Source organism: Triticum dicoccoides, chromosome 2B (assembly GCF_002162155.2).
Source record: "Triticum dicoccoides isolate Atlit2015 ecotype Zavitan chromosome 2B, WEW_v2.0, whole genome shotgun sequence".
Classification (NCBI taxonomy): Eukaryota; Viridiplantae; Streptophyta; class Magnoliopsida; order Poales; family Poaceae; genus Triticum; species Triticum dicoccoides.
In genome coordinates this window covers 8503001-8512710 of record NC_041383.1, presented here as the reverse complement: position 1 = coordinate 8512710, position 9710 = coordinate 8503001, and positions in this window count along the sequence as shown.

Genomic DNA, 9710 nt, shown 5'->3' with positions numbered 1-9710 from the left:
AATGCCTGGAAATTTTGTAATATGTAGTGGAATAAACGCACCGTTTCTTCAATTCAATAGAATGACAATAGAAGATCGGTTTTACTATTTCTTGGGTACCTGAAAATTTCTCTCGTCTCAGTCATCTTCTTCCTTCCTTCCTTCCATCCTTCCTTCACGCCAGAGCTCGCCGAAGAACTCGTCGGAGAAGTAAACCCAACTGTTCATCTTAGGAGGAAGTCATAACCTCGTTATCTATCTTATGGGGAAGTCATGGCCTCATTGTCTATCTTAGGCGCTAAGGGTGTAGGGGATCGCCTGAGTTGTCTCCCGGTGCGATGGGGCTTAGAGGAATGGCAGGGGCGGCGGCCATCACAACGGTGGGGGGAGGTAGAGGGAGGGCGAGGTAGAGGGGAGGGCGAGGCGACTCTAGCCGCCGGCCGCGGGGGAAGGGGGCACGCGGTTAGGCCTGGGCTAGCCGGCAACAGCGTGAGGAAAAAGAAACCAGGAGTTGAAGATGAACAACACCGCGATATGTTTACAACCATTGTATGAAGATGACAAACGGATGCACATGTTGCGAAGCTTGATGGGGTCAAAGGGGGTCATTACCCCCTACTAGAGAAAAACTATTAAGTGTATCTTTAATTATTAAATTTATAAATATTAAAAAATTCTTAGAGTTTATGTATAACTTATCTTGTTGTTCCCCTCAACTCTGATTAGCCCCCTCAACAAGTTTCATCAAGCTCCGCGGTTGCTCTCATTCCTGCAGCAGAAACATACACACAGTATTGTATTGTACTTGTTTGATTTCTCTTCAACTAGAGCTGAGGTCACCATGCCTTACTTGGGTGGAGATTAATACTAATTTTGGTGATTAGGAAAACGTACAAGGTACCCTAAGAAAAGGAAACCGTACAAGGTCGATGTGCATGTGTCGGTTAATTAATAAAGTAGTATACACTTGCACCGGCCATAATTGACGCGTTTGGATGGACGGCCCAACTGTGCTTCCATCGGCACTATAGCGAGCGTGTGATTCGGTCGGTGAATCCTCCGCAGTGCTGCCCTTCTGGTGTTCTACTAGTACCATATGAGTTTCTAAAAAAAATTACTATATGATACTTATCTTATACTCCATCTGTTCTTAAATATAAGTCTTTGTAGAGATTTCACTATGGACTACATACGGAGCAAAATGAGTGAATCCACCCGTACTTAAAGCAGAATCCTATCTTATTAAAACATAAACTAAGTACATCAAGGATTAAACTCATGTAAAAAAATGAGTCACGTAAAAGAAATAGTTCTCACCATGTATATAAATAAAACTCACATGTCTAAAATTAGAGTACTCAACGCCCATGTCCAAGTTCCTAGAAAAAACATGTGCCGCCTTGAACAAAAACATGTGCCTTCTCCTTTAATAAAAAACACGTATATAAAACTATAAAATATTAATCTAAAAAACCATTCACGCCTCAAGCTAAAAAAGGATGACATACTTCACTTCCCACAAAAAAACTTAAATATTCGCTTAGACAAAGAAAAGCTGCCTGTACAAGTTAGGCATCCTCAAACTAAAAAACCCTGAGCCTATGCCTATTAAAAAAAGTAATTATTAAATCGCATCATATGAAAATTAGACCGTGCCAAGTAAAATAAATCAGTCATTAAAATACAAAATTCTTGCCTTTATGGGTCCCGAACATGGCACTATCAGTGTCATGTCGTTTGGTATGTGAAATCGCCTAATTATGTCACAAGTAGAAAAATACGCGATTTACACAGGTAGGTGGTGTAAATTTACAAAGAGCTGCATCTTGCTACTAAGGCATTAAGGCTTCACTCAGACCAGTGATGCCAATTTGCAAAAGATAAATACAGAAAAATGCACTCTTCCCTATAATGAAGTTTATAATGCATGTGTTATTATTTGTTATCATTTTTTGAATAAATTAGCATCTGTCCAGTTGTACGATATCTGAAATTTAAACAATTGCATTTTGAATAATTGTATCTGAAATTTATTTATAATATGTATTCCAACAATATTTAGGCTGTGCAGGTGCACGGGTAGATGACTAGTACACAAAACGGAAAATTGCACAGTTGTGGTCGGTACCGCCAACCCGCTAGCCTATATCAACTAGTGACACCTCGTAGAGTATATTGACTCTTGTGTTGTATAAAAGGTTTTCATTGTTCATGAAATATTGGTATTTCAGTAGCTGGTCCATCATCAGAGTACTACCTATTTGAATTGCACATTTCTCAAATAACCTGGTTCACATTTTTGTAATAAGTTGTTTCAGATTTTGAAATAATCTCTTTCACAATGATATATTATAATTTTACTTTTTGTGGTTACTAGTTCACAATTCAGAACCTACATTTCAATTTTCACTAGCTTGTTACACAAAAAACAAATATTTCAACTGCACATTTCTCAGATAAACTATTTCACTGTTTTCGAATAAATTATTTCACACTTTGAAATAATCAGTTTCACAATGATATATTATAATGTATTTTTGTGGTTGCTATTTCACAATTCAGAAGCTACATGTTTCTTTTCACTGGCTTGTTTCAGAAGCCACATAACATATTTCACTCTTTTGAAGTTAAACTATTATACATTTCCAAATAATCAGTTTCACAAGTTGACCTTTCAGTTTCATTTTTTTTCACTTTCAAAACCGATATTTCTTCTCCACTGGCTTATTTCACAAAAAACATATATTTCAACTGCACATTTCTTTGATAACCCATTTTACAGTTTTAGTTGTTTGACATTTTTGAATAATCAATTTCAGAATGATACATTACATTTTCACTTTTTGTGGTTGCTATTTCACAATTCATAAGCTACATTTTTTTTTCAGTGGCTTGTTTGTAGGATCGGAAATATGTCTAGAGGGGCGGTGATTAGACTACTTGACCAAACAAAAATCTGTCTTTTTCCCAATTTTAGTTGTGGGTAGATTTTAGCAATTAGCACAAGTCAAGCAATCAACCTACACATGCAATTCTAAGAGTATAGCAGCGGAATGTAAAACATTGCATAAGAAGATAAAGGGAAGGGTTTGGAGAAAGCAAACGCAATGGAGACACGGAAATTTTTGGCGTGCTTCCGATAAGTGGTGCTATCGTACGTCCACGTTGATGGAGACTTCAACCCGCGAAGGGTAACGACTGCGCCAGGCGACGAAGGGTCCACGAAGAAGCAAGCTTGTCTATCCCACCATGGCAATTACCCACGAAGGGCTTGCTTCACCTGGGTAGATCTTCACGAAGTAGGCGATCTCCTTGCCCTTACAAACTTCTTGGTTCAACTCCACAACAGGTCAAAGGCTCCCAAGCGACACCTAACCAATCTAGGAGACACCACTCTCCAAAAGGTAATAGACGGTGTGTTGATGATGAACCCCTTGCTCTTGTGCTTCAAATGATAGTCTCCCCAACACTCAACTCTTTCTCACAGATTTGAATATGGTGGAAGAAGAATATGAGTGGAAAGCAACTTGGAAAAGGCTACAGATCAAGGTTCAAATGGTAGGATTGGAATATCTTAATCCCAACGCATGAGTACACTACTAGGGAAAACCCTAGTAGTAGCGCATGTTTTGAGGCTATCAGCAGCGCGGGCACCCGGGCTACCAATAAGGCGCTACAGCTAACTGTTAGTAGTAGCGCTGTCTGTGCCCGCGCTACTACTATTGACTATATCAGTAGCGCGTTTTCGGAACGCGCTACTATTAGTTAGCTGTAGCGATTTCCTAAGCCCGCGCTACTGTTATATCTTTCACCATTTCCCCACTCCAGCTTGGTACTACTAGATATCAATTTCCAGATACTAGGTACTACTAGATATCAATTTCATAAAGCATTATAGGTACTAGGTAGTACTCCCTCAGTTCCAAATTAGTCGTCGTGGTTTTAGTTCAAATTGGAACTAAAACCACGATGAGTAATTTGGAACCGAGGGAGTACTAGATAACAATTTCACATATACTCAACATGCATCCTCAAGCAGTACAAGGTGACATCGACGACGATCTTCATATGTAGTTCTAGATGATATCGATGACGATCATCATATGTAGTTCTACATGATATCGACGACGATCATCATATGTAGTTCTGGATGATATAGCCACACACACATATGTAGTTCTAGATGATATCGACGACGATCATCATCCTCAAGCCTGGGCGGTGGGTGTTCCTGATAGTAATTAGGATGGCCTTTCCAACACGAAGATTCTTGTCAACGAGGAATCTCTTCCACCCAACCGAGTTTAAGTGTGCGACCGTCTGTGTCCATGCGGTAAGTACAGGTGGTGACGGAGCCCCTTGCGGTAAGGCGTAGTCCAGCTGAGCCTTCTTCATCAGGCTCGATACCACAACTCACAGATAGGTTCTTTGGCAATTTCTGAATAAGAAAAACATATCAATTAATAAATAGCCTCACACATACTCTTGCAAATATATTTCTATTAAGTCTAGATTTCTACACTATCAAAAGACACAGTACTATGCATTTGTACTAATTAATCATGAGTTCTACTAATAAGTATATATGGATTATCTACACTATTAATAGTTCCTTGGATTCTACACTAATAAGCATGTGATCAGACTCTACACTAAAGCATATCAACGACTAGATTCCACACAACATATCATTGGACTCTACACTAAGCATATCATCGGATAATTTGCATTTGGAAGTATAACATACCATATCATGTCGATCGACCATGGTACTTGTCAGGCGGGTCACGAATGGCACCCCGACAAAGTCAGCACGTGGTGGAATTATGTCCCATAGGTTGCACACCTCCTCCTCGCTCAGTCTCATTCTTTGAGCTACGATGGCTTCATGAAGTGGGTTCTCATCATCTTCATCGAGTGGGTCCTCATTATATTCATCATCTTCTTCATCTGCATCATCTTCGTCATCTTCATCATCTTCCACCAGATTGAGATAAATGACAGCTAGCTTGGGTCTTTCTGCTCTGAAGGAGAAGCTGATCAACTCACCACCAGTAAGACGCATGCGGGCGAGGAAATGGGCCCATCCATCTCCTCCAATCTGCGACATATTGCGTCCTTTCTCGACCTCCATAGTGTACGGCCCCCCAGAAGCCTCAAATGTCACAGTGTCTCCTGTCAGCTTGTTGAATGTCAACCTCACATTGCATGGGATGGTCTGTGTAAGAAAAGAAAAATGACACAATGCAGTAATGCCAACACTAAATATAAAATAGTTGTTACATTTCATCTAATTTCTTACCGCCGCATGACGAAAACTCGGCTGGAAGTAGATGCCAAACAGCTTGCCAGTTGCAAGGCTGCTGGCGCACCTTGACTTGCATAGTGGTGGTGGTGGTGGCGCCATTTTCCTAAAGCAATATGAGCAAAGGATTAATGATTCATTTCACAGGAAAGAAAAACAGTAGCATGTGATATTTTCCTAAAGCAATATGAGCAAAGGATTAATGATTCACTTCACAGGAAAGAAAAACAGTAGCATAGTGGTGGTGGCGCCATTTTATGGACATATTAGATGACATGGTACCACGTACCAAAGCATTTCGGTGGCACCTATTACCGAAAAAATAACAATAAAATGGTTCATACTAAATCAACTAAATCAACTAGCATACTAAATCCACTAGCATACTAAATCAACTAAATCAAAATGTTCTAAATCAACTAAATCAACTAGCCTACTAAATCAACTAAATCAACTAGCCTACTAAATCAACTAAATCAAAATGTTCTATATCAACTAAATTAACTAGCCTACTAAATCAACTAAATCAGAATGTTGCATATCGACTAAATCAGAATGTTGCATATGAACTAGCCTACTAAATCAAAATGTAGCAGGGAGGAGGGAGAAGGAGGGGCGACTCGAGGAGGGAGAAGAGAGTAGGATGGAGGAGGAAGGCGGAGTGAGGAGGGGCTGGCCGGCGGCAAGTGGAGGGAGAATGGAGGAGGAAGGCGGAGCGAGGAGGGGTCGGCCAGGGGCGAGTGGAGGGAGGACAGAGAAGGAGGCCGGTATCGAGTCCAGCGAGGAGGATGAGGTGACGGCGGCGCAGATCGGAGGAGGGGCGACGGGGGAGGACTGGCGGCGCGGGGGGTGAGGGGAGAGATCGAGTGTGTGTGTGAGTGTGATTTGGATCGGATAGGTGAGTGGGGGGAGATGGAATGGTTTAGCTGTAGCGCGCTATAGCAAAATGCGCTACTGCTAAACGACCTATCAGTAGCGCCTTTGGCCGAGAACGCGCTACTGCTATGTTAGACATAGACATAAAAAATACAATGATCATCAATTGTCTTTTTGTCTACAATCTGATTTGTCAATAGGAATCCTCGACGGTTGGTTTAAGAACAAGCGAGGATTCCTACTGTGGCCACAGATCCTACACATAGAGTTCAATGAAGACCAAGTGATTGTGAAAGTTGTAGAAGTAACATATTTAAGGTGGTACAAACTCTCTTCACGGAGCGAGGTGGGACTAAATTTTTGTAGTAGCCTTAGTAGTAGCGATTATTGCGTAAATGCGCTGCTGCTACAATCCGTAGCAGCAGCGCGCTTTGTATTAACACGCTGCTGCTATAATTGGCCTCGCGGCGGCATCGTGGGAATTTCAGCAGTAGCGCGTCCTAGAGTGTGCGCGCTACTGATAAACTTGTACCAGCAGCGAGTTTTGATAGCAAGCGCTACTGCTACGTAGAAGCAGCGCCTGATTTTAAAGCGCGTTGCTGGTAAGATTCTGTGTATAGGCTTTTCCCTAGCAGTGGTAGGTGGTTCTCTCTTAGAAAATGAATGATATAAGTTGATACGTCTCCAAAGTATATATAACTTTTTATTGTTCCATGCTATTATATTATCTATTTTGGATGTTTTATATTCATTATGGTACTGTTCTATATCATTTTTTGGGACTAACCTATTAATCTAGTGCCCTGTGCCATTTGCTATGTTTTCCTTGTTTTTGACTTTGTCAGAAAGGAGTATCAAATGGAGTCCAAACAGAATAAAACTGGCATGATGATTTTACTTGGACGAGTAGACACCTATGTAACTTGGAGAGAGGGCCAGAATAGTCCCGAGGGCACCACAAGCCCTCAAGACGCGCCCTAGGGGGGCGCCCCTGGCTTGTGGGCTCCTCGGGAGTCCCCCAACACTAAAACCACCTCTATATATTCTCAAATATCCCATCATTATCAGAAGCGTCCAAAAAAATACTTTTTCGTTGCCGCAAGGTTCTTTTCTCGGGAGATCCCATTTGGGGACTTTTCCTGGCGATCTGCCGGAGTGGGTTTCGATCATAGAGGGCCTCTACATCAACCTTGCTGCCCTTCCGATGATGCGTGAGTAGTTTACCACAGACCTATGGGTCCATAGCTAGTAGCTAGATGGATTCTTCTCTCTCTTTGATCTTCAATACCATGTTCTCCTCGACCTTCTTGGAGTTCTATCCGATGTAATCTTGTTTTGCGGTATGTTTGTTGATACACGATGAATTTTGGGTTTATGATCAGATTATCTACGAATAATATTTAATTCTCCTCTCAATTCTTATATGCATGATTTAAATAGCTTTGTAGTTCTCTCTGATCTGTTGATTTGGTTTGGCCAACTAAGTTGATCTATCTTGCAGTGGGAGAGGTGCTTTGTGATGGGTTCAATCTTGCAGTGTTCTCACCCAGTGACATAGTAGGGGTAGCGAGGACATATTGTATTGTGGCCATTAAGGGTGAAAAGATGGGGTTTATATCTTATTGCTTGAGTTTATCCCTCTACATCATGTTTTCTTGCTTAAAGTGTTGCTCTGTTCTCCTGAACTTAATACTCTTGATGCAGGCAGAAGTCTGTCAATGTGTGGATTAATGATAGTAGATGCAGAATCAGTTCGGTCTACTTGTCATGGACGTAATGCCTATATTCATGATCATTGCCTTAGTTATCGTCATAACTATGCGCTTTTCTATCAATTGCTCAACACCAACCCTCAAACCACGCACATAAGTCAGGGCAGTGTTTCTAACGTGTTGTGCCATCCAACACAGTCTATATTGGTCCGACGGGAGTCCAGAATGCTGCCACGCCAGTCCATCCCACCAAAAACCCATTCTTGCTTTCCATCTGAAATGGTCAGCACCGCATTCATGCACGGCTAGAGCGGACACGACTTCTCACTGGCATCGACATTGAAGAGACACGCCGACCGAGAGATTGTCACCCTATACTGATGCGATGAATACCTTATATTGGAAGATTTCCGTGTCAGGTGTATTCTCGGTTAAGTCCATGTACACGGACTTGATAAACACCGGTCCTATCCCAAAGTCGCTTCACATCTGGAAAGTCAAGGTGCCTTTAAAATAAAGTTGTTTATGTGGTTTGTGCACAAGGGAGTGATTTTGACTAAGAATAACTTGCCAAAGCGAAGTTGGCAGGGTAGTAAACAGTGTTATTTTTGTGATTAGGATGAATCAATATAACATCTCTTTCTCCAGTGTCCACTCGCCAAGCTATTGTGGCAAACTATTCATGCGTCCTTTAACATTTCTCCTCTTAGCAGTTGATCGAGTTTATCTGAGACGTGGTTATCTGGGGTAGAGTCTAAGACAACGGCACATATTTGAGTAGGAGTGTGTGCATTTCATTGGGCATATGGAGTTCTCAAAATGATGTCACCTCTAACAGACAAACCATCACCAATTTTTTGCAGATTATTTTTCAGGAGTCTGATTGGATCCATACGTGGACGTTACTATGTCATGTAAACCACGGGGAGCATATGGATTTTGTGTGACCGCTGGGAGAAGGTCGGACACTTACAACCGGTTTGAATGTCGGTCCAATAATAAAATAGGTGTCTAGTCATCTTACGCTATTCTCGTCGGTTGTGGGACTTTTTCAATTTATTTTGTGGATTGCTTGACATGTTATTTTGAACCTAGTACTTTGTTTAATAAAATGGTTGTGTGCATCATGTAATCCAGAGGGTGGGGGTCATTCTTCTTTTCGGAAAAAGCTAGCAAAAAGAAGGTTATTTATGGGAAGAGCCATAGAATTGTTGATACAAAAGATGTGGTGTTTTTTGCTGGCAACACATGTGCTTATGTCAGAAAAAATAATCTGAACTCGTGGCACAGAGTAGTCAGAACTGCTTTGATACAACCATAAATGGCCTTGTATAAATAAACAGAGCCATCAGTGTTTTGATTTTTTTTTCGTGGTGCAGCTAAGCCTTCAGTGTTGTTACCCACTGTAAGGTGAAGTTGTCTTCTCCCGGCAATTGAGCTGCCATGGCGACTAGCACGAGAGAGCGACCCACCACGGCGATGACACGTTCGCGCGACGGGCGGCGGCATGCACAGGCGCCGACAAGCGGTGCTACTTGGGCCAAATTACCTCCCCTTTATTAATTACGTACTCGGCGAGGTGCGTACGGTGTACGGTCAACCCGGATCAAAGCGACCGACCACGGCAGTGGCCAGAGCGCTGGGAGGGAGTGTGGTGTCTCTGGCGGCGCCATCACGTGGTCGGTCCGTTTCAGGAGATCCACTAGTTTGTTTCTAGTAATCTCTACCTTCTTCCCCTGATGATTGTTGTGGTTATTACATGAAATAAAGAGTGCATTTAAGCGAAACCCTATATACATAGGCACTCCATTGACGAATAAGTGTGCATTTACCTTTTG